Below are 26576 nucleotides of genomic sequence, written 5' to 3' on the forward strand. Positions count from 1 at the left end.
AAAAAAAAAAGAGGTTAGAGTGGGAGAGAGCCAAAGCATAAGAGACTATTGAGAACTGAGAACAAACTAAGGGTTGATGGGGGGTGGGAGGGAGGAGAGGGTGGGTGATGCGTATTGAGGAGGGCATCTTTTGGGATGAGCACTGGGTGTTGTATGGAAACCAATTTGACAATAAATTTCATATATAAATAAAAATAAATAAATAAAAATAAAAGGAACCTTCGTACTGATTAAGTCCTCCCTTAGCAAACTAGAAAAATCTCCAACAATCTAACCTGAAACCTAGAGAAATGAAAACAATGACAAAGTTTAAAGTTATTAGAACACACATTAATAAAGATCAGAGTTGAAATAGAGACCAAAAAAAATTTTTTTTCATGGAAAAAAATCAATGAAACTAAGAGCTGGTTTTTTGAAGACATAAACAAAATTGATAAACTTTTGTCTAAAGCTCATCACAGGAAGAAAAAAAGGGCTAAAATCAATTCAGAAAAGAAAATTCCAAATGGCATACAGAAATAAAAATATTTTAAAGACTACAATGAAAAATTACGGACAAAAATATTTTAAAAACTGCAATAAATATTACAATGAAAAATTAATAAATTCCTAGAACATACAATCTAATACTGTATCAGGAAAAAAGAGAAAATCTGAACAGACTGCTTACTAGTAATGAAATTAAATCATTATTTAAAAAAATCTAATAAACTAAAATCCATTATCAGAATGTTTCACAAGTGATTCATACCAAGCATTTAAAAAGTTAATACCTATCGTTCTCAAACTATTCCAAAAATAGAAGAGGAAGGATATAATTTGGACGTTTCCAAATTAATTCTATAAGGCATTACCCAGATACTAATACCAAATATACTACTATATAAAAGCAATTATAGGTCAATAGCCCTGATGAACAAGATGTAAAAATTCTCAAAATATTAGTAAACCAACTCAAATACATTAAAGGAATCCATCACCACAATCAAGTAGGGTGTAAATGATTATGAGGGGATAGTTCAATATTTGAAAAATAATCATGATATAGAAAATTAACAAAATGAAAGGTAAAAATCATATGATCATCTCAATAAATAAAGAAAAAACTTTTGACAAAATTCAACACCCATTCATGATAAAAAAAAAAAAAACTCTCAACAAAGACAGTATGGAGGTAATATACCTCAACATAATAAAGGCCTTATATGATGAATCTAGCTGACATCCTACTCAATGGTAGAAAGCTGAAAGCTTTTTCCCTAAGCTTAGAACAAAAGCAGTAGGTCCACCTTTATCATTTTCATTCAACACAGTACTCAAATTCCTAGCTACAACAATCAAACAAGAGAAAGAAATGTCATCCAAATTGAAAATGAAGAAGTAAAACTGTCAATGTTTGCAGTTGACATGACACTATACATAGAAAAACCTATAGACCCCAACAAATAACCCTTAGATCTAATGAATGAATTCAGTAAAATCCCAGGATACAAAATCAGTAAACAAAAGTGTGTTGTATTTCTATACACCAATAACAAAGTAGCAGAAAGAAAAATTAAGAAAACAATCCCACATACAATTTTATTTAGAAGAAGAAAATATCTAGGAATAAATTAAATGTAGAAGAAAGAAATTGGAGAGGACACAAATAAATGAAAAGATATTCAAAGTTCATGGATTGGAAAAATTAATATTGTTAAAATGCCTATATCACCCACAGCAATGTTCAGAATCAGTGCTATCTCAATCAAAATATCAAGAATATTTTTCACAGAACTAAAACGAATAATACTAAAATTTGTATGGAGCCATAAAAGACCCCAAATAACCAACAGAATATTGAAAAAGAAGAATAACCTGGAGGTATCATGATCCCAGTTTCCAACCTATACTATAAAGCTATAGTAATCAAAACTGTGGCACTGCCATAAAAACAAATACACAGATCAATAAAACGCAACAGGGAGCCCAGTAATAAACCCATGCATATAGGAGCAATTACACTATGACAGAAAAGACAATAATATACAATGGAAAAAAGTCTCTCCAATTGGGAAAACTATACCAATTCATGCAAAGAATGAATGTGGACCACTTTTCTTACACCAGATTCAAAAATACACTTAAAATAGTTAAGGAACTAAATGTATGACATGAAGCCATCAAAGTCCTAAAAGAAAATAGAGACAAACTTATGGACATCACCCTTAGTGATATATTTCCAGATCTGTCTCCTCAGTCAAGGAAAACAAAGCTTTAACAAACAGATGGGATCACATCAAACTAAAAAGCTTATGCACAATTAACAAAATCATCAACAAAATGTCAAGGCAACCAAGTGAATGGAAGGTATTTGAAAATGGTATGTCCGATAAAAAAAAGTTAATATGCAATAAATATAAAAAGTTAGACAACTCAACAGGAAACAAAACAAATAATCTGATTGGAAAGGGGCAAAGAACCTGAATGGACATTTTGCTAAAGACCTACAGATGGCCAACAATCACATGAAAATTTGTTCTTCATCACTAATCACCACGGAAATGCAAACTGAAACCACAGTGAGATATCACTTCATAGTAGTCACAATGGCTAGTATCAAATACGTATGAAATAATAAGAGTTTCCAAGGATGTAGATAAAAGGAACCCTCATGTCTTATTGGTAAAAATATAAATTGGAGCAGCCACTATAGAAAATAGTAAGAAAGTTTCTCAAAAATTAAAAATACTATGTGATCTAGTAAATATTTTTCTGTGTATTTACCCAAAGAAAATGAAATCACTCACTCGAAAGGACATAAGCACCTCTAGGTTTATTGTAGCATTATTTACAATAGCCAACAAACAGAGCAATCTAAGTGTTCATTAATAGACTAAAAGATAAAGAAGATGTAGTATTTATACAATGAAAAATTACTCTGCCATAAAAAAGAATGCTATCTTGTCATCTGTGACAACATGGATGGACATGGAAGGTATTATGGCAAATGAAATACATCAGATAGAGAAAGACTAATACCACATGATTTCACTTATATGTTTTATCTAAAAACAAATAAAACAAACTATCAAACAAAACACACACGCAGGTACAGACGCACACACAGGGAAAAACAAACAAACCAACAAACAGAAATAAACCCATAAATACAGAGGACAAAAATAGGCAGCTGCCCCCAGGGTGAGGGGATAGGTGAAGTAGGTGAAGGAGATTAGGAGGTATAAACTTCCAGTTTTAAAATAAGTAAGTCATCGGGATGAAAGTACATAATAGAGAATATAGTCAAGAATACTGTAACAACTTTGGTTGTAACAGTTTGTAATTACACTTAGCATAGGGAGCATTTTATAATGTAGGAATTGTAGAATCACTATGTTGTACACCTACAAATAATGTCAACTACACTTCAATTAAAAATTATTTTAAAATTGTATCACAGATTATATGATGACCTAAATTATGACCACAGAACTATGACAACAGGAAAGAAGTAGCTTTGAAGAGAGTCGGGAGATAAAATCTTCAAGGTCTGAGGGGGTATAGCTTGGGGTTAGTAGATGACTGAGACATAGTGGGCCACATAATAAGACATTCAGAGCTGAAGGTTTTTGGGAGAAGGGAGGAAGGATAATATGGATATGGTAATGCGCAAACAGGGAGGATCTCTCTTTTACTTTGGATCCAACAGTATGAGAGATGTAGAAAAAAAAAAAAGAGCCAGCATTTGAGAAGCTTTGAAGAAAACAGTTCATTTAGGAAAAGGGCAGGTTTTTATTAGAGTCAGAAGAGAGAAGAACGGTAAAATATGGAGGAGTTCACTAATTATTGATTTTGGCTTTTAAAGAGCACAGTGGAAGGATTAAAGAAGTTAGAGAATGGAGGGAGATGGGATTCAAAAAAATAAAAAGGGTGGTATTAAAAGCCTGAAATATGTTAGAATCCAGAGCATAATGAAATAACTGGAAGTCTTGAGCTTCTGGCAATCACTGACATAACCATCATCCTGATGGTACCATTACCATTAGTCCTACTGGTCTCAAGGCAGTGTTGTCTTGCCAGTTAAGAATTAAGGGTAATGAGGGGCGCCTGGGTGGCGCAGTCGGTTAAGCATCCGACTTCAGCCAGGTCACGATCTCGCGGTCCGTGAGTTCGAGCCCCGCGTTGGGCTCTGGGCTATGGCTCGGAGCCTGGAGCCTGTTTCCGATTCTGTGTCTCCCTCTCTCTCTGCCCCTCCCCCATTCATGCTCTGTCTCTCTCTGTCCCAAAAATAAATAAATGTTGAAAAAAAAATTAAATAAAAAAAGAATTAAGGGTAATGAGAGCAGCGATCTCTTTGACATTGGCCTGAGGCACATTTTTCTAGGTATGGCTCCTCAAGCAAAGGAAAAAACAAACAAACATAAACTATTAGGACTACACCAAAATAAAAAGCTTTTTTTTTAATTTTTTTTTAATGTTTGTTTATTTTTGAGACAGAGAGAGACAGAGCATGAACAGGGGAGGGTCTGAGAGAGAGGGAGACACAGAATCTGAAACAGGCTCCGGGCTCCGAGCTGTCAGCACAGAGCCCGATGCGGGGCTCAAACCCACGGACCGTGAGATCATGACCTGGGCTGAAGTTGGACGCTCAACCGACTGAGCCACCCAGGTGCCCCAATAAAAAGCTTTTCAACAGTGAAGGAAACCATCAACAAATAAAAAGTCAGCCTCCTGAACCAAAGCATAGAAGGAATTCATACAACTCAACACCGAAACAGAACAGAACAAAATAAAACCCACAAGTAATCCAATTGAAAAATGAGCTGAGCGCCTGACTAGGCATTTGTCCAATGAAGACATAAAGATGGGCAACCAACACATGAAAAGATGCTCAACATCATTAATCATCAGGGAAATGTATATGAAAACTACAATGAGCTGTCACCTTATACATGTCAGAATGGCTAGTAACAGACATGGAGAGATAACCAGTGTTGGCAAGGATATGGGTAAAAAAAAACAAACAAACAAAACACTAATTCAGAGAGATATATGCAACATTACTTATAATAACCAAGATATGGAAGCAACCCAAGACTCCAGCAATAAATGAATGGATAAAGAAGAGGTAATACACACACACACACACACACACACACACACACACACACACACACACACCATGGAATATTATTCAGCCATAAAAAAGAATGAGATCTTGCAACAACATGGATGGACCTTATACTAAGTGAGTTGTGCAGAAAAAAACAAATACCCGATGATTGCACTTATATCTGGAATTGAAAAAACCAAACAAGGCAAAAACAGAGCTATAACTTAAGAGAACAAAGTGGTGGTTACCAGATGGAACGGGGGTGCGGGTAGGAGCCAAATGGGTGAATGGGAGTGGGAATTACAGGCTTCTAGCTATGAAATGTATAAGTCATAGGTATGAATGGTACAACACAGGGGACAGAGTCAAAGGTATTGTAATAGCAGTGTATGGCGACACACGGTAGCTACACTTGTGTTGAACACAACATAACATAAAATTGTTGAAACACTACATTGGATCACCTGAAACCAAGGTAACATTGTATCAAGTACAATTCAGTGAAAAAATTAAGTGTAGTGGGTGAGGGGATAATTGCTTTTGGTTAGCTCTATGTCAAGAGCCATTACTGAAGTCATCAAATATGCTATGACCTCACTGTAATGGATGAAGTGTATTCTATTGTATAGACACAAAATAATTCACAAAGTTAACTCAATAAGCACTATTAAATGTCTACAAGGTGCCAGTCGCAAATGCTAGGGAGGCAGCCCAGAAATTCCACTATGGATTTTGCCTTGATTGAACTGGAAATACAACAGGGAAATATACAGGATGAGAAAGGGAATGAGCAATCCTAAATTACTATCAAGTGCTCAGGAGCGGTGGGCATGGGATAGAGGGTGGTGAGAAGCGAATGAAGCTGAATTACTAGGCAGAGATAAAAGTGTTGGATTGAATGAGAAAATAAACAGCACCTCTGGAGAACTAAAAGGACATAAAGCTTGAGACGACAGTGGATGGTGACTGGACAGTGGCATAAAGCCGAAGCAATGAGCAAATGCAGAACACACAGCCTTGTACATCTTGGTACAAGATTTTTGTTTCCTTTCATTTTGCAACTACTAGACAGTTGTATAGTTGCCACTTTTTTGCTATTATGCATGACCTGTTTGTTGTTTATGACAATGACTGTGTCTTAAATTTTTTTTTAATGTTTATTTATTTTTGAAGGAGAGAGAGACAGAGTGTGAGTGCGGGAGGGGCAGAGAGAGACACACACATAGAATCTGAAGCAGGCTCCAGGCTCTGAGCTGTCAGCACAGAGCCCGACGCGGGGCTCGAACTCACAAACCCGAGATCATGACCTGAACCGAAGTCGGACGCTCAACCAACTGAGCCTTCTGGGCACCCCAACAATGACTGTGTCCGAATCTTTCCCTTTGGATGCTCTCTCTAGAATTGTTCAGTGGGAAGAAAAACAACATGAATATTTTAATCTAATTTTAAAATAATCTTTAATTAGTAAAGCCTCTTCCCCTCTGCTTTTCCCAAAACTTTGTATGACCATTTTTAAATTCTTTATGATAGATGAATCTTGAGGTCTCATTTTATTTCTTTACTTGTGATACTGAGCATTTCTTTTTCACTTAAACTTGGCTATATCTATTTCCTCTTCACATACCAGCCTAGTACATGCCTTTTGCTTATTTTTATTAGAATTTTTTTTCTTTACTTGATTTTGAGAGTTTATTCTTATTGGTATAATTAGTTTTTCACCTTATAATAATATTTTTCTGGTTTATCTCTGTCTTGACTTTTATATGATGTTGTTGCTATACAAAGATGTATTCTTGTTTTTTTACATTTATAATTTTTATGGTCAAATTTTTTTTGAGGGAGGGAGGGAAGAAGGGAGAGAGAGAGAGAGAGAGAGAGAGAGAGAGAGAGAGAGAATCTTCAGCAGGCTCTATGACCAGTGCAGAGCCTGACACAGGGCTCATTCTCACAACCATGAGATCATGACCTGAGCCAAAATCAAGAGTAGGATGCTTAGCCCGATAAGCCACCCAGGCGCCCCTCCAGTAAAAAAATTTAATAGTCTTTTCATTTATGATTAAATATCTCATGTTATACTTAGAAAGGCTGTTCCCATTGTGAGATCTGTGGGGGTTTTTACTAGAATATCTGTGATTTGTCTTTATTTTTTGTTCTTTGTAATTTTTATACAACTAGAATATGGAGTCTGAGGAAGAATGACTCAAAGATGTCCCTAGGATTTAAACCTACAGATTAAGAAACTAAACATGCCATTACTTAAAAGAAAAAAGTACAGGAAGAGGTGCCAAGGAGTAGCTCATGGTAGAAACAGTTTTGTTTTGGGGGCTGGAATATTACTTACCTTCCAGAATTCTCAATTAACAGCTCCTTAAAAAAAAAAAAAAAGTTAAGTGATCCTAATTGCCTTATAAGATTATGACACTCAAAAAAAACCAAGAGCTTTAGAAAGAAGCCCAGGTATCAGTCACATACGTTCACAGCACAAGTAGCCTACAGGATTATCCAAGCAGATTCCTGGTACAAGTCACTGTAAATTATCAAGATTATAATTTCTCTTCTGCCCTCCATTAAAAGTGTGCTAGGGATATGCCCCTGAAAATGGCTATGATACATCATAGCTGGCTGGAATCTAAGTTATATTTAAGGTAAGTGGTTCTGAAAGGAGATAAAATGAAAATTCATAAAGCCTTTCACAAAAGGTATCACGTTGATAATTATAGTTATTAGTTCACATCCAAATCTTCTAGGTGGACTTTTGTAGCTCTCTACTGTCTGCACATCTGCAAGTATAATAGGCTTCATTTCCATATTGTAGTCCTCATTTGAATATCATTTCCTGTTTACTCAGAGCCAAGAAGTGAGTGCTTTTGGGCAACATATGGACAAGTTGTGTCCAGATAATAATGGAAAGACAGCATCTCATCACCATGATCAATAGAAATTGGAAACTATGGGGAAAAAGTTGCTGTTCTTGATTAAATATTAGCATTAATATTTTAGTAATAGTAACTATGAAATGTCCTTTCTCTCCTTGAATTCATTAAGCCACCAGAGAAGCTTTATAGACTCATTATCTTATTCACGTCGGGCTTTTCATCTATGAATCTCAAAGACTAAAAATTAGATTTAATAACTTTTGAGGTCATGGGACTTTTCACATGTACAGTATTATCCAGAACATCTACTTTATCGACTTGACTTTGACTGGCAATGTGATCTCTGAACTTCAAAAATTTAAATTCCACAAAGGTCCTTTTTTTGTTCAAGTACAGTACAAGTACAAAGACTTCACAAATCATAAAGAGATACCTCAATATATCATCACAAATTTGAGCACAACTGTGAAAGCCCAACCAATGCAATAAATAGAACACATCAGCACTTCAGAGCATCACTTTTTTTAACATTAAAAAAAAGATGGCTTTTTTTCCTCCTCCTTTCCCGCCTTTTCTTCTGCCTTCCATTATTTTTTATCTAAATGGAACTACCATCTTTATAGTTAATGAATCAGACTCTACACTCATTAACCTCAGTGAAAAGCATTCTGAAATATTTGAGTACGTAGGTACTATTTGTTTACATTTTCTATCAAATCTTAACCTCTGGTTCCAAGTACTGGGCAAGTGAACTGATGTTTTAGGACATAAAAAATTCTCCATCTCCAAATATGTTCACATAGATGTATCCCTAATCATCAGACAGTTTTTCTTGTAGCTTGTGATTAACTCTCCATAATTTCCAATAAATAACACTAATACTTTATATAACAGCACAAAAATATTTAATTTGCATTGCACCACTAGAAGTTTGAACTTTTGAGTTCAGTGTGAATTCCAAGACCCTAACTCTTACGTAAGGGTCAATTCCTGAGTTCTTTGACAGACCCTGAGTGGAGTTTGTCTTCATATCTGACTACTTGGCTGCCTCATTTATCTTTTCTAATACTTTACTTAATAAATACTTATTCTTGGGGTGCCTGGGTGGCTCAGTTAGTTAGGCGTCATGATCTCACAGTCCTTGGGTTCAAGCCCTGCCTCGGCCTTTGTGCTGCTGGCTCGGAGCGTGGAGCCTGCTTCAGATTCTGTGTCTCCCTCTCTCTCTGAGCCCCTCCCCTGCTTGTGCTCTCTCTCTCTCTCAAAAAATGAATAACATTAAAATAAATAATCTTACTTACAAAAATATTTTATAATGCTCATTAATTCTTAAGTCCCCAATTGGTGGACAACAATTTTAGTCTAAGCTGTCTGGTACATGGGCAGTTACACAACTAAATGCATTTGTGTATGTGATTAATACCTGTATTTGATTTATGCAAGTAGCTTTTCTATTATTTTTAATTTTAAGAATTTTCTAGTTGATAAAAGTTAAAGTTGTAGCTAAGGCTCCACTCCTTACCATTTGTCCCTTTTTGCCAGGTGGTACTCACTTCCCTCAAGTTGCTCTCTAAAGTTTCCATATATATTTTTATATTTTTTGAGTTTATGTTTATACTCATAAATAAGACATTCATTCTATAATGTCGTATCCTTTTACAACTTGATTCTTTATTTTACATTATGGCAGTTATTTCTGTGTAATAAAGCCATTTTTATATCTATGTAACATTTCACCAGTGAATAAACCAGAGTTATCCATTCACCTATTAGTAAAAATTAAAGCTGCTTCTATGTCTTTGCTAATATAGCCATGCTACAATGAACACTGTTATTCCTGGAGGTTTAAATTAAGCTGAGTAAAACTATGAAGTGCAGTCTTTAACTTTACTAAGAATTTCAAATTATTGTCCAGAGAAGTTACACTAATTTTACTTGAAATGACAATATGCAAGTGTTCTCATTTCTCAAAACCTTGTCAATATTTTGCATTGTAAAACACTTTGTTGTTCAACGACGATGGGGTAATGGTGTGTTTCCATAGCACTGAATCGGAGACAGTCCTACAACTTGTAGTTACAAAAAAGGGGGGAGGGTAAGATGCGAAGGGGAACTTCTACATGGCTTAAACATCCAAGTTCAAAACTGTGGCTTTAATTAAAAAAAAAAAAGAAAAAGTAGGATTATTAGGCCATCATCCATGAATGCAGAAGGTTCCTATTTTTGCATTTATGATACAACATACTACTTTAAGTGCTCTGGAAATCCTAATGAGTGTGAAAAGATATTTATTTTTATAGTATGAATATTTATGACTGGAAACTTACAGCATTACCAACTAGTGGGAGAAAGTGGACTATCTTTTAAGCAAAGCTGCTGTTATTTCATAAAGAAAGTTACACATATCAGAAAAATATTTTGGCCCCAACTGAAATATGTGTATGTGTGGGTGTTTTTTTTTAATATTTCATCCCCTTTCTTCGGTATTTTGACAGAGATATTCAACTTCTTATTTAATTCCTTCACAGATAATCGACATCCCAATTACTTTCTTCTTTCTCCTCAAGAACTTCATTTTCTCAATCACGTTGCCCTTCTCCTATCTTTTCCCTTCTCTTACATGAGGTTTTCCACTAACATTTCATCTAAGCTCAAAACTCTTTTTGATTATTACCCTATGTTTTCCACCATTGCCTTCATCCGCTTAACTCTACTGCTAAGGTACTTGAAAGAGTGATTGCCTCTTTAACACTCATTCATTGCACAGGCTGCTTACGGAAGTGTGATGTCTGCCAGAAGGCTCCAGTGACCAGGGTCTCACGGTGTTTCTCTTTATTAACTTCTAAGGATCCATTTCAACCCCTGTCTTAGTAAAGTGTTTACAGTATGTGACACTATTCATTTATCACTCTTTTAAATAAAACATCAGTTATTGGTTGTATTCCTGATAACATACATTATACAATTTATTTTAGAATGTTAATTCACAAAGTTATTCTTAATCACCTAGAATACAACCATGTGGGACTAATACAAGTAATGTTCTTTTTTTTTTTTTTTTTTTTTTTTGCTTTCAGTTCTATTATTACTATAATTATCTATAGATATACTGATGTGCACTGCCTTTGCACTCAGTGTTTTGAAATTATCGTTAAGGGGACTTTGAAAGTTTACTTTCAAAAGTAACATTACTGGGGCACCTGGGTAGCCCAGTGGGTTGAGCGTCTGACTTCAGCTCAGGTCATGATCTTGCAGTCAGTGGCTTCAAGCCCCGCATCAGGTTCTGTGCTGACAGTTTCGATTCTGTCTCCCTCTCTCTCTGCCCCTCGCCCATTCATTCTCTCTCTCTCTCTCTCTCTCTCTCTCTCTCTCTCAAAAGTAAATAAACATTAACAAAGAAAAGGTAACGTTATTGAGAGCAAGGGAAGCTGGCAAAGTAGGAGGATCCTGAGCTCACCACCTCCCACAGACACACCAAGGTAACAACTACATGTAAACAACTCATTCTGAAAATGACCTGAGAGCTGGCCTAACAGATCTTCCACAACTAGAGGTATAAAGAGAAGGCCCTCATGGAGAAGGGAAGAAGTGGCAGAGATACATTTGGGAAGCAAACACCCAGTATAATGACCCACAAGCACGAGGGATAACACGGGCTTAAAGGGGCCAGGCGATCAAGCCCTGCTTCAGGCACTACCACGGGGACCCGCACCAGGAGGATGAGACCTTACATTTTCTGGCTTTGAATATTGGTGGGTCTTTGCTCCAGGAATGTTAGTGGGGCTTCACTCCTGGAGAGCCAGGAGGCGATAAGAAACCAAGTCCCCACTCTTAAAGGGCAAGCACACTGCATCATTAGGTCTGAGACCCAGAATAGAAGAGGCAGTTTTCAAACGAGGGTATACATGAAAATTTATGGACTAATTTTAGAACGCATGCCAGAAAAGCAGGGATGTGCAGGAGTTTCCTCACAAATGGAAGTATTGGCAGTTACTGTGTTTTCTTGCCCTCGTTCTGCTTAGCTGGCCACATGCTGCTGAGAGTTCATTCTGACACTCTCCATCTATCTGCCTATCCAGCTCTGATGCTCCCCTGTAGACCGGTACCACCCAATTTGTTTGCACTGGAAGGTGCTCCTGGAAAGCGGTTCCCACCCTATCACACACAGGGGGGAGCCTCAGTTGGCACTAGTGTCCCCCGAGAGTGACTACCATATCGCCAAACCTAGCAGGCACCTAGCAGGGGCTAGAGCCCTGCAAAGTAAGGGATACCCTGTGCAGGGGAGGAGTTAGCCCCATGCCCTAACACACCAACGTGTTGCTACAGGAGGATGTCTCAGCAAGCGGAATCAGGAGCAAGCACCACCCACCAGTGTGCCTGCCCCAGTCAGGGCACAGGCACAACAGGTGGGTGCCGGGAGCCCACACAGACAACACCCCTGGAGCACTTTTGTTATTGGCCATCACAAGAGGCCTTTTACATAAGGCACCAGGAGACAGAGCTGACCTACCTAATACGCAGTCACAAACACAGAGAGTCAGACAAAGCAATGAGATAAAGGAGTATGTTCTAAATGAAAGAATAGGACAGAAACACAGGCTAAATGGAGATCAACAACCTGTTTCATATAGCTTTCCAACTAATGGTCATAACCATTCTCACCAGTCCTGAGACAAGAATGGATGAGCTCACTGAGAATATCAACAGAGATAGAAAAAAAAAAAAAAAACAAAAAAACAAAAAAACAATAATTACTCAGAGCAGAAGCATACAATAAATGAAATGGAAAATACAGCAGAGGGAATCAACAGCAGATTACAGGATGCCAGATAATGAGTCAGCAATCTGGAAGACAGGGTAGTGGAAAGCAAATAAGGTGAAGAGAAAAGAAAAAAAAAAAGATTTAAAAACTGAAGATAGGGAAAAGTAAAAAATTAAAAATAAATAAAAAAATAAAAATGATGATAGGTTAAGCGACCTACCCACATCAAGCATAATACCATTCACACTGTGGAGATCCCCAAAGAAGATAGAGTGAAGGGGGCAGAAAACTGATTTGAAAGGAACTAGTAACTGAAGACTTCCCTAACCTGGAAAAGGAAGCAGACATCCAGGTCCAGGAAGCACAGAACACCCTCATAAAGATGAACCCAAGGAGCTTCACACCCAAACACATAATCATTTAAATGGCAAAAAGAAAAGGCAATAACTAGAACTAAAATAACTATGAAATGAAAATTGTTCACTGGTGAGAACAAACCAACAATAAAGGTGGTATATCATTTGCTTATAAACCTGGTACAAAGGTTAAAAGTAGTAAAATTACTCATATCTATAAAAATTAGTCAAGGGACACAAAAAATAAAAAGGTAAAGTGTGACATCATATACATAAACTGTGGAGGGAAGAATAAAAACTAAGTGCTTTTAGAATGCGTTCAAACTTAAGCAATTATCAACTTAATGTAGGCTGTTGTATAATTAGATGTTATATATGAAATTCATGGTAAACAAACTGAAAACTTCAGTAGGGCACAAAAATAAAGGAAAGGAATCCAAGCATAATATTAAAGAAAGTCATCAAATCACAAAGGAGAAATCAAGAAGAAAGAGACAAGAAGAACTACAAATATAACAGTAAAACAATTAACAAAATGGCAGTAAGTATATACCTATCAGTAATTATTTTAAATTTGTTTTGATGTGTTTTTTTTTTTAATTTTTTTTAACGTTTATTATTGAGAGACAGAGAGACACAGAGCATGAGCAGGGGAGGGGCCGAGAGATGGAGAGACACAGAATCTGAAGTAGGCTCCAGGCTCCGAGCAGTCAGCACAGAGCCCAATGCGGGGCTTGAACTCACAGACTATGAGATCATGACCTGAGCCGAGGTCGGATGCTCAACCGACTGAGCCACCCAGGCGCCCCTCAATGTTTATTTTTGAGAGAGACAGAGAGAGAGCAGGCGGGCGGGGGGGGGAGGGGGAGAAAGAGAATCCCAAGTAGGCTCCATACTGTCAGCTCGCAGCCTGACACGGGGCTTGAACCCATGAACTGTGAGATCATGACCTAAGCTGATATCAACAGTCAGATACTTAATCAACTGAGCCACCCAGGCACCCCTTGTTTTTAACTTACCAAAATGATTTTAAATTTAATGAGGAAGGATTTATAACATTACAATACTAATTTTTCAACTTTGAGATATATAGATATATAGATATATATATGTGTCATTTTCTTCTTTTTTTTGTTTTCAGTTTCTGCTAGTTTGTTTTTGGTATCACGTTTATTTTTCCTTTTCTTTGAAATATGTGTAATGTAGTTTTGCTATTGTGAAGAAATCTTTCAGTAAATGTCCAATGGGTTGTTACAATTTTAATAAAGCCTATGGAATGGAATGTCTGTATTTACAGTGTTTCTACTACATTAAACAATTAAAAATTTTAAGGTATTGATTCTCCAATTATATTGCAATAATATTTGAAATAATACACTTTTCCTCACTTTTATACCTCTGTAGCTGTTCATGGCTTATTGCTTTCTGTACACCTTCTAAGGCAATATTAAATAGTAATATCATTAGCAGGTATACTCAACTTATTACTGATATTAATGGAAATGCTGAGTTTAGAGTCATTGTATGTGAGGATGACTGGGATGAAGATCATTTGTTATGTTAAAGAAATAACCATTATTCCTAACATTAAAACTCTTTTTTTTTAATTTTTTTTAACGTTTTATTTATTTTTGAGACAGAGAGAGACAGAGCATGAACGGGGGAGGGGCAGAGAGAGGGGGAGACACAGAATGGAAGCAGGATCCAGGCTCTGAGCCATCAGCCCAGAGCCCGACGTGGGGCTCGAACTCACGGACCGCGAGATCGTGACCTGAGCTGAAGTCGGACGCTCAACCGACTGAGCCACCCAGGCGCCCCAACATTAAAACTCTTAAAATAATCAACAATAATTCAAGTGTTTTTAAGCATTTATTAATAAAATGACTATAGTAATGTAACTAGTAATAAATTTATATTAAAATATCCTTGGGGCACCTGGGTGGCTCAGTCAGTTAAGTGTCTGACTTCGGGCTCAGGACATGACATCACTTACAGTCATAAGTTCAAGCCCCACATCGGGCTCTGTGCTGACAGCTCAGAGGCTGCTTCGGATTCTGTGTCTCCCTCTGTCTCTGCCTCTCTCTCTCTCTCTCTCAAAAATAAACAAACATTACAAAAAATAAAAAAATTCTTAAACCAACGTTGAATGAATAGGTTAAAATTTGCATCCTGGATTTCTACATACTCAAAGGAAATAGCGGCCCTTGTATATCTCTCAAGTATACCCTGAAAAGAAGGGAAAAAATATGAAGATCGTGCTTTCAGAATAACCTGAAGATACAGGATTCCTAAATATCAAAAAAAATAATAATAATAATAATTAAAAAGAGGAAAAACACTATAGCCCAGAGCATGATCTTTTTATGTCACTTCTCTACCTCATGTGAGCCACAAGCCTTAAATGACGAAAAGCAGATCCTTTCAGAGCAAAAAGAGAAATCCCTAGCCAGATTAAATGGGAAATAAAAGAGAAGATACATATTAGTAACATCAGGGGTGCCTGAGTGGCTCAGTACATTGAGCATCCAACTCTTGATTTCGGCTCAGGTCATGATCTCAGGGTCATGAGATCGGTACCTACATTGGGCTCCATGGCTGAGTGTGGAACCTGTGTAAGATTCTCTTTCCTTCTCTCTCTGCCTTCCCCAACCCCACTTGCTCTCTCTTGGAAAAAAAATAATAATAACATCACTACGTTTTCTGGTCATGGTCCTCACTATGCAAGAAGGGGAGAAAACTATGCATCAGGAGAAGGTAAGGGAGAAGCCTGTGGGGATGCACTGATTTAGTATCAGTACCAAGTCACAGCTAAATCTCTTAGCTTTGGCCTTTGGAAGGGCCTAGAAGTAATGACAGCCCAGTATGAATGAGCCCACCTTGCACCGAGATCTCGGTTTCAAAACAAGTATTTCAAAGGCTGTTGCAGAGTTTTATCATTACTCACAAGCAGGTCACACAGAAAAAGAATAACATAACTGAGACAAACTGTAACATATTATTTGGGTTAAGTCCAGAAATCAACTCACAGTCTTTAGTGTTTCCTCCACCAAGTGCTTAGTAGTAGATTCCCGACCACAGCCACTGATCTGCTGTATTAGAGCTTTAAAAAAAAAAAAAAATCACAAAACTGTCTACAGTCAAATCTCTTATTCAAATTCCAAGATTTTGGAGTTGTAATTCAGTACCAGAATGAATAAAAACCATATTGTTTGTAACTTCGGAATGAGACCACACATGTTCTCTTGTTTTTAAAATGAACGTTCCTCTTGTTCATTTAGTCGATGAATGGTGATAAATTTACATGTATGTCATTTTGCCCTTGAATTTATCACTAGTGTCTATTTAAATTGGTCTTTTCCTAGGAGGCAAGAACCATGTTAAATTGATCCATCTACGACTCAACACAACAGATAATTTAATGAATTTTGCCTTAATGATAATGATGGCTTAAAAACATTACAAAATTGGAAGTTTCCAGATTTGCCTCCTCTTACGTCTGATGGTCATTGCATTGATTGTGATGAACAGATGGTGTGTGGAGATTCATAAGCTATTTCACACAGAGATGATACTCTTTCGTAGCTTACCTCAGCCTCAAATATCACATAACCTTATGGTTTTTGTGGGGTTTTTTTGAATGATAAATATTGCCAGGCCTTCCAAAGAATGCTACTAGCTTTTAAAAATCTTATCAACAAAATATAACAGCGATCAGGAACAAAATGTTAAAAGGATAACGGTCATATAAATTCTGGTGAGCATGTGTCCAAGTGTTGTTTGAGTCATTAACAATGAACCAACAGAATGACCATAAAGGTTTAAGAGGGCAAAAAAAAAAAAAAAAAAAAAGATATAAAATAATAAGTGAAAAAGTTTTGGAAAAACATAGCTTGGATTTTAAAAATGATTACTAAAATCATAACCTTGGGGATTATCTTCTCTGTAAAGACAGAAATCAATGACATCAACCCTGTCTGAAAAACAACTTGCCTGTTATCTATTTTCCTCAAGTTAATCTCTAACTTTGCAGAATCTGGGTGCTGATTAGTAGTCAACAGTAAGTCCGGTAAGTCACATTCTCTTAGAAATTCAGATGACCTAGATTGATAATTCAGTGCTTTAGTATGACACTGAAGGAACAGAAAACCATTCTGTGCCTTGTTTCCAGGTTTTAGTTAACTTTAAACAAAATATTACATTTATTTGGAATATTAAACATAACATCAATAAATGATTGTGTAATACACAACAAACTGCTTCCCTAAATTCTCCTAAAAGTAAACTATTTTCCAGGAGTTTAATTTAAACTACTATGCCAACCTGTATACTAACCAAAGAATGTTAGTTACCACTTTTTTGGGTTTGCTATGTAATCTTAGTCTAGTCAAAGAAGTCAAACAGTAAAACTGAAATTGAGCATACTATATGGTACCATTAATGCTCATTCAGTAGTGTAACATATGATATCTCTATGATAAGTATGAAGGTACCTCTAGGTTGTTTCCAATTTATTATCCTCAGAAGGCTTGCTGAAAAATTAGAATTTATACTTGCTTCACACTTTAGAAAATACTCTAGACACGGTACTTTTGCAGTAAGTACAAATTCCCTGTAGCAGAATTTCTTAATTTTTACAATTAGTTTTCATCTTGAGAAAATAAATCTTCTCAAATTGCCTTTGATGGTTCTGAAATAGTATCCCCACACTAGTTTTTGGATACTGTTTGCACTTCTGTTCTGTTTTCCCGACCACATTTGAATGTCTATGGTTTTTCTCAATGATGTAAACTCATTTGTTATCATAGTAGCTTCGCGTATGGGTCACTGGCATGATTTGGTTCATTTATTTCCTTGATGGCTGAGATTCGTGTTTATGTTTCTTTGGAAAAAGAACACATGAATCCAAAAGTGTTACAAGGAGGAATGTGTTACATGTTCAGTTTAGGATGCTAATCTTGAGTGAGTTCCTTTAAATTGCTGTCATAATAAATTGCCTGTTGCTTTCCAAAGCTAATTAGAGCTAAACAGTGCTGCTATTAAGCTGAATTTCCAGTTTCAGACATGTCGGGGCATTTGAAATGATGCATTGCTTTTCTGTTTAGTCAGGTGATTAAAAGATGCATTTATATCCGTACGATATATTTAATAAATGAAGAAATAATATGTTTAAAGCCTTAAATTATTTTTCACCAGCTCGGAGAAAATGAAGAAGCTTTAGCGCAGGTTACTATTAGATTAACATTTTAGTTAAAAGATCTCTATCTTAGTTATTATTAGCTTCGTTAGCCCAGTGCTATTTCATTCTTTTTTTGGTGACCTACTAAAACTACTTCCAATCAAACATTTTTAAATGCACAGTTCCTGTTACAGACTCTAGCCAGAAATCCTTTTTAACACAACAGTGTTAATATGAAAATTTTCTGGAATCCCATCTACTCTGTGTTCAGCAATTGGGCTATTATTGTTGACTAACATTACAAAACCTTATATACATGAGTTGTATGCTTCCAAAGAATGTTTACAAGGCTGGAATTTAGGGCCACAAATAAATCTTTCATTATTTTTTTTATATTTAAAAAAAAAATTTTAATATTTATTTTTGAGAGAGAGAGAGAGAGAGAGAGAGAGAGAGAGAGAGAGAGCGAGCCTGAGCCGAGCAGGGGCAGAGAGAGAGGGAGACACAGAATCAGAGGCAGGCTCCAGGCTCCAAGCTGTCAGCAAAGAGCCTATGTGGGGCTCCACCTCATGAACTGTGAGATCATGACCTGAGCTGAAGCGGGACACTTAACCGAATGAGCCACCCAGGTGCCCCTATTCATTATTATTAATGTCAGAAATAGCACACATGGCTTCTGAATCCGCCTTTTAGCAAAGCCTGAAATTAACAATAGACGGAAAATATTTTAAAATTCAAACACTTGGAAACGTAAACACAGAAAATGCTAGAGGTGGGTGATCTAGTATATAAGCTACTACCGTACATGTGACTGCATGTAAATCAATTAAAACGAAATAAAATGAAAAATTCCATTCCTCCGTTATACTAGCCACGTTTGAAGTATTCAGTAGGCACACGTGTCTACTACCTATATCATTGCAGAGTGAAAGTACACAACATTCATCATTGCAGAATGTCTTATTGGTCCTGAGCTACAGCTGCCAGTATCAGCTTCTCTGTTCGACTGACTTTGATATGTGTTAACTTTTATTCCAATTTTATCTATACCAAGTCAGTGTTTGAACAGAGGCATGAACTATCTTTATAAGGTACAGATACTCATTTTTATCCGTTGAGAAACCTTATAATACAACCTTTTTGCATGCTTTTTTTCCTGGCAGGAACTAAAAGGGATATATTAAAATTTGCCATAAATTGGCTTCCTGTTAATTCACACTTGCATTTTTAAGTCTTTCCTTAAATGTTATATTGCCAATTTATTTCATGCATAAAACCGGGAAGCTGTAATAGCTTCAGAATGACTTGTGACTTTTGTTGATCATCAAACTCATCTTTGTCCTATTTCTCTGTAGCCAGCAAAAACCAGGGGGAGCCTGGGTAGCTTGGTTAAGCTTCAGACTTTGGTTTAGGTCATGATCACGTAGCTCATGAGTTTGAGCCCCGCATCCGGCTCTGAGCTTATAGGCTGCTTTGGATTCTGTATCTCCCTTCCTGTCTGCCCTCCCCCACTCACACGCTGTCTCTCTGTCTCTCTCTCTGTCTCTCTCCAAAATAAATAAGCATTAAAAATTTTTAAATAAAATAAAAAAAAAATTCACTATGAGTATCATGCTCCTCCTTAGCTGTGAACAATGTTATAAAGCAAAAAAAAAAAAAAAAAAAAATAGAAACAAGTTTTCATTTCCCTTTATTTCCTGCTGTGACTTGGAAGTTAGAATCCAGTTTTTAATTCCGCTAATTTGTAGATAAACAAATGTGTGCCTAATGTCACAAGCAACCATGCCAGCTTCAGATCTTTCTGCTTCCACACCTGTGCCAGTATTTAAATGAAATTGTGTAATTCAGTATTTCTCAAACCTGTACTGAGTTTCCTATTTGCTTTTTTTGTTTTCAGCCTTCATCCCCTCCAGAATTCCCACCTTACCATGTTCCACTGTTCCTATTATTCCAGGTAGTAGTATTCCTAACAATCCTTGAGTCCCTCTTATTTAGGTAATTCATTGATTTATTCTCCTTCTAGTCCATAAGCTTCTTGAAAGTAGAAATTTGTAAATTACTGGTCTATGTTATTATCATGGAACTAAGTATATATTAGGTGTTTAATACACATTCGGGAGATTTAAGTGACTATTATCGAAGTGTCAGTCTACAATGAAAGACAGCCATTACCTTTCAAAACAGGAAACTTACAGAAAAGTAGCAGAATGGTAAATGTTTTACTCAACAAAAACTTCAAACAGAGTAATATACAAGGAATACATGGAAAAATGTAAGTTTCCATATCTGGTAATTAACCTCAAGCTGATAAATGTTCTCCTTTTGGCATACTTGCTCCAGATCTTTTCTTTTGAAATAAACCATACAGATCTAGTTGGACTGCCCTTTACAAACTTCCCCAGTCCCATTTCCCTCTGTCCTTCCCCTTCAAGAGCTACTGTCCTGGATTTGGTATGTCTCCTCATTTGTGTTTTAACTTTGGTAGTATCATGTTTTTAAGATGCACTATTATACCCAAAACTCTTTTAGAGGTGCCTTGTCCATATATGCATACAATCATCTATGTTAATTCTCTTCAAGATTTTAGTTTTAAACGAATGGCTTTGCTTACTGTTTAGAACCCTGGAGCATCAAAGAGTATTTCTTAAACAAGCAGATAATTATTTTTGCTGTATTTTGTTTCTGAACTCTTTTAAGATTAAGTTAAAGGGAAAAACTGTATTCCTTTGTGAGGAATTTTTTTTTTTTAATTCCTTTTCACTAGCTTCCCAGATAAATAAACAGTGGCTGCCAATTTCACTTTCAGGATAATTGATCCAAATTATCTAGGCCAAAGCTCTTTGAAAAATGCAAACGGCAGTCAATCCTTAGAAATATAATTGATTAAAGGTCTAAAAGGGTGCATGTTGATTTAAAAGCCATATATTTGACCAGACCTGGATTGCACCCTTTAAGGATGCACAGAGTATCCCTTTAGAAAACTCATGACTGTATCAGTGCATGTGGAGGGCAGTTACCTAGAGTCTTTGAATGGCAGACACTGAGTTAGGTGTTGGTGATGGAATAAGACAATTCAAACACTTGTGAGAGGTACCTGTCCTTGTGTAATTACATCTAGAAGAATCTTTCACAAACTATAAATCTTTATTGAATTTGTGAGAAAAAAAAATCGATGAAACCTGAAATAACTGAAGAATGTATATTGGGAGGGAGTGATTTGCACAACTTATGGCAAAAAGAGTGTTTCTGGCAATGGAACACCCTAAATGGAGTGGTTGCTGAGTATTGGAAGTAAGTATGGATTTGAACAAAAAGGGGGAAGATACTGGAATCCAGTGTGAACTCTGTGTGGTTTCTTTGTTACTGCCTGAGTTTGATGATTCCTTTTTTTCTGGCTATGGCCCTGATAAGCAATACTGATGAATTCTTGATACATTTATAACCTCTTTCACATTTTGAGAAAGAGACTTGAGAAACTATGGGGGTGTTCTAGTGTCAGCTGACAAAACTTAGCTGAATCGAAACTAGGTGGAAATAGTCTTTTAGGCATAGGTTTCTTACAACCATTTCACCAGATGTGTTAGAAGAACATTCACAAATTTATCAGGAAGAGAAATGAGGCGTAGAGAAATAAAGTGGTTCAGTTCTCAGCAAGCAAACAGCGCTTCAGGGACAGTGTTGAAGAGAATCCTAAGGTTGGAAGAAACATTCAGAGGTCATCAATTGCTGTTCTCATTTGTCTGCCAAATGCATTACTCAGCGCCCGCCACACGAGAAATTTCTATGTCCTTTCTCACTAACCTATCAAGAGTTTACAAGCCCACATTAGTTAACTCTACCAGAAACTGCTCCTGCCTGACCAACCCGCTTAACCAGAGTGCACAGCAGTCCAACAGACAAGTTTCTTAGTAATTTCCATTGCCTGCACAGAAACACACAGTACTGCTCATTTTCTTTATTTCCAATATAAATTTTAAAGCCATGTTCACTACAAAGTTAGGAGGCTTTAGTAATATCTCTGTTTTAGACTTGAAGCGGTGAACTAAGATATAGCAAAGTTAATGTACATAGGATTTGTATGTTACGTGCTTAGTTTCTGTTCAGTTTGCTGTGTCCATGTATCCACCATGATCCATGGCAGGTGAGTTGGTGAGGAAAATAAATGCCATCCCAGTGGGAGTCACTGACCTTTACTGTGTTGTTCCACTCCGGATTTTTCTATTAGCACATCTCCACTCCTAAAGCCCACCTACATTTCACTCCCCATTATGGGGAAAAGATGCTGCTGCTATGCATTTAAGGAAACTTTAAGAACCAAACTTTACCAAGTAGAAAAACATTGTTCATCTTGATGCATTTCTGTTCGATCAAGTTTTAAGCATAATGGCAGCATGATATTTTTACATGTTGTTGAAGTGAATAATTCATTGAGGAATCTGGAAAGGAAACACTTCTAGAATCACCCACTAAAGAGAGGACTTGTTCAACTGAGTATCAAAAAATAGGCTTAAGATTTCCTCTGTGAGTTTTCCGCCAATAAACATAAGCTTAATGTCACTAAAGATACGAAATCGGAAAAAGAGACTGACTTATATGCACACTTTGATTATACTTTGATCATCACTACTTTGCACAAAGGTCAGCTAGATGCCATTTTTTTTTCACCTCCAAAGTAACATCACTCCAGCAATGTCCCCATGTCTGGTGCTGGCATTTTCTTTTGCTACTGAATCATTGCACAAATAGACTCCCGCCCCTAGCTACTTCCGTTACAGAGAGCTGCCTTACCCAAGCACGTGTCTCTCCTTGTGGACACAAATCCCATGGCTGATTTTTTCTGGGTCATAAAAACCCAGATATTTAATGCAGAACACTCTTCAGACTCCCTTCATGTTCGTAGCACTCCACAAAATGGCCCAAGGCTTTTTGGAGCCTACCTCACAGTTCAAACGCATGACAGTTGAAATTCATCCTCTATCCTGCTTTCTTTTTTTCCCTCCACAGGAGTTGATCCCTAATACAGCATGCCAAAACCCATTTCTGGGTGTGCTTGTATCAAATGCCATGGGATGGTTTTCTTGTCAAGGTCACAAAAAGCTCTTCACACTGCTAAATCCAATGGGCAATTTTCGGTTTTCATCTTACTTGGACTACTAATTGGCCTTGAGCTTCTCTTCACACCCTATTTTCCTCAGTGTAGTTTCCCAAAGCAATGAGAGCGATGCCTTTAAAACACAAGATAAGTCATCTCCTTCCTTTGTTCAACAGCGTCCAATGTTTGGCAGGTCAATCTAAGTAGAAGCCAGAGTCCTTATAATTTCCCTCAAGGTCCAATATGGCAACACCTTCACCTGTAACCCTTTCACTTCGTCCACTATTGCTTCTCCCTTGCTCATTTTGCTTCAGCCACACTTAGCCTTATCACTGGTTCTTCATCAAGCCAATCATGCTCCTGTCTAGCGGCATATCCTAAATGTGAACTAGCCTCCTCATTTCTGTCTAGGCTCCAACATATAGTACTTGGTGGAGATCATACCTATGTTCATTATAGCATCTTCCCCTTCCCTTCTCATATTCCTATTTCCTGAAACCTTTGCTTTTTTTCCCGTTCCATTTTTTGCCATCTGACATGAGATGTATTGACTTTTTTGGTTCTTCTCCTCCCCTAAGAATTTCCATAATGAAAGAAACAGTATTTGTTCACTACTATAATTACAGAGCACAAAATAATTCAACAAATTTGTCAGACTAAATAAATCATCATTGAATGAATGATGTAACTAGTGAGTCAACTTCTGAGAGTACATTTTCTGGGGAATAACAATAGAGTTACCTTTGGTGTGAACTATATAGTAGCCTAATATTTTACGATACACTAGAGATCCACAACATTGTTATATGGCTCATACCCACAAACCATGAAGTCGTGACTTTTGCCGAAATGGGACACTTAACCAACTGAGCCACACAGGTGCCTCTAAATACATTTAGAACATTCACTTACTGTTTATTTTAATTTTTTTTAATGTTTATTTATTTTTGAGAGAGAGATAGAGAACATGAAAAGGGGAGGAGCAGAGAGATAGAGAGACACAGAATCTGAAGCATGCTCCAGGCTCTGAGCCAGCAGCACAGAGCCCGATGCAGGGCTCAAACCCACAAACGGCGAAATCATGACCAGAGCCGAAGTCTGACGCTTAAACAACTGAGCCACCCGGGCACCCCCACTTGCTGTTTATTTAATATCCCTCCTGGGTAAATGCCTTTCCAAAGCTGCTGTGATTGGTAGAGATATCAAGCATTCCTTAGTTTGAGAACCATTCTAAATTCCAGGGCTGTTCCAAATGCTGTCAGTACATATGGAAATGAAAGCGACTTTTTAAAACTAGAATTCTATTTTCAGAAAAGGTTAGGAGGTTCTGTCACTACAGTAATGATTCTGACACATATTCATTTGCAAGGAAGATGGACTGTGATGAGGTTTGCTTCTCAAAATATGTGATAGTTTTAAAGATATTCTTGGAATAAAACAAAGACCTTACTGCCCACATCATGGTAAGTGCAACTAAATCAAGAATCCTAAGTAAAATTTAATCAGCCAGATTCTGTGACTAATGGAATGACCTAGTGAAGGCCTCTAAGGTTCCAGACCTGCTTGCCAACCTGCATTTCCTCATCTAAATTTAGGGTGCATACACCATAACAGCAGAAGGACATTATGGCTACACTGACCCTCACGTAGGAGGGAGGTTCAATGTTAACCATCTCTGATGGGGAAAAGAAAAGAAAAGAAAAAAGAGGAAACTAATTTAGGATCCCCAGTTAAATGCTGATCATGCTGGTAGATAAATAAATATCTGGCTATTTCGACCTATTCTTCATCATAAGCTTGGGGTATGTCCCTGCATTATGAACACATGATTTCTCATCCATGCAGATGTAAAGGGGAGATATAAAACTCTTTAATTTGTAATAAATGAAGCAATAAGAACAATTTATTTGAAGACAAATTATATAAAACATCTATTTTTATAGTTGGGACACCTTCTTTTCAAAGCTAAAGGAGAGCCCAAATCTATTGGCTTCCAGTAAATGGAAAAGTACTTAATACTGACACATGTAAAGTTGTTACATTTTAAATTAAAATCCATATCTAGAAACATATAATTGAAGACCCCAAAGTTTTAGAGTTAAGTACTAACAGTACATTTGGGTTTATTTTTTTAACTTTGCCTTTAACTTTATTTTTCATTTTTATTTTCTTAGGGTTTATTTATTTTTGAGAGAGAGAGAGAGAGAGAGAGAGAGAGCGTGCACACAAATGAGGGAGGGCAGAGAGAGGGAGACACAGAACTCTAAGCAGGCTCCAGGCTCTGAGCTGCCAGCATAGAGCCCGATGCCGGGCTCGAACCCATGAACTGCGAGATCATGACCCAAGCCGAAGTCTGATGCTTAACTGACTGAGCCACCCAGGTGCTCCAATTTTGACTTTAACTTTAATAATATATTTTTAATTTTGAAATTAAAGTCTCAACTGTGGTCAGAGCTATAGCCTCTTAAGAGGGCTCAATGTCCTAAGAAAGTAAAGATAAGCATAATTCCAACATGATTGCTCATAAAAAGGAGTTTTCACTGAAGTTTATAGGTAGTTTTATAGAATTAAGAGCTATTAGTAATATTAATAGTACAAATACTAACATTCACTTTAAGTGCTATGTGCCAGCCAGTATTTTAAGACTTTTCCATATATTTTCCCCTTTTATCTTCATTACCTTCTCCTCTTCAGAGTGAGGTACTATGATGATACCCATTTATAGAGGAGGAAACTGAGACTGAGCATTCAAATACTCTGGGCGACGGCACAGAACTAAGTGATGGGGACTGAATTCTGACCTCAAAGGCCATGTTTTTAATCACTTCGCTGTTAACAAAAACGATTAGCTAGGGGAACAAAAGGTTGAAACACAGACTCCAGCAGGAAGTCTGTCCTCACGGTGCCAGGAGAGGCAGTCATAAATAGTAAAATCCAGGCAATCTTCAGGTCATTTTCTCTCCCCAATGGCAAATAAACAGCTTGACTCGCAGTTTTGACAGAGCACATCAGTTGATTTGGCATCGGCAGGCCCAGTCTTCGTCTAGCTACCATATACTACAGGGAGGTTCTTGGCCACAGTCCTCGTCAGCATTGTTTCACAACACTGTTAATCATGTACTCCCAGCAGAGGTTCAAGCCACAACAGAGTACATTAGATCTAGTCTTCACAGCTCAGCGGGTTTACGGAAAATTTAGAGGCGAGCACTTGGCCCTCTACAT

The 26576-nt window shown here is 37.0% G+C and overlaps 1 long non-coding RNA gene across 3 annotated transcripts in view; it reads right to left on the bottom strand.

Annotated features, from left to right (window-relative positions):
* LOC121010567 (uncharacterized) overlaps nucleotides 1-26576 on the bottom strand; it is a 191944-nt gene that overhangs the window by 74286 nt on the left and 91082 nt on the right. Inside the window, exon 2 of one of the 3 annotated variants that reach the window (XR_005781234.1) lies at nucleotides 7437-7462. The exons of the other annotated variants lie outside the window; for them this stretch is intronic. This is a non-coding gene — a long non-coding RNA (uncharacterized LOC121010567). The remainder of the gene's footprint in view (nucleotides 1-7436; nucleotides 7463-26576) is intronic. 3 annotated transcript variants of the gene reach the window in all.

Source organism: Herpailurus yagouaroundi, unplaced genomic scaffold (assembly GCF_014898765.1).
Source record: "Herpailurus yagouaroundi ecotype Mexico unplaced genomic scaffold, PumYag 192, whole genome shotgun sequence".
NCBI classification, from domain to species: Eukaryota; Metazoa; Chordata; class Mammalia; order Carnivora; family Felidae; genus Herpailurus; species Herpailurus yagouaroundi.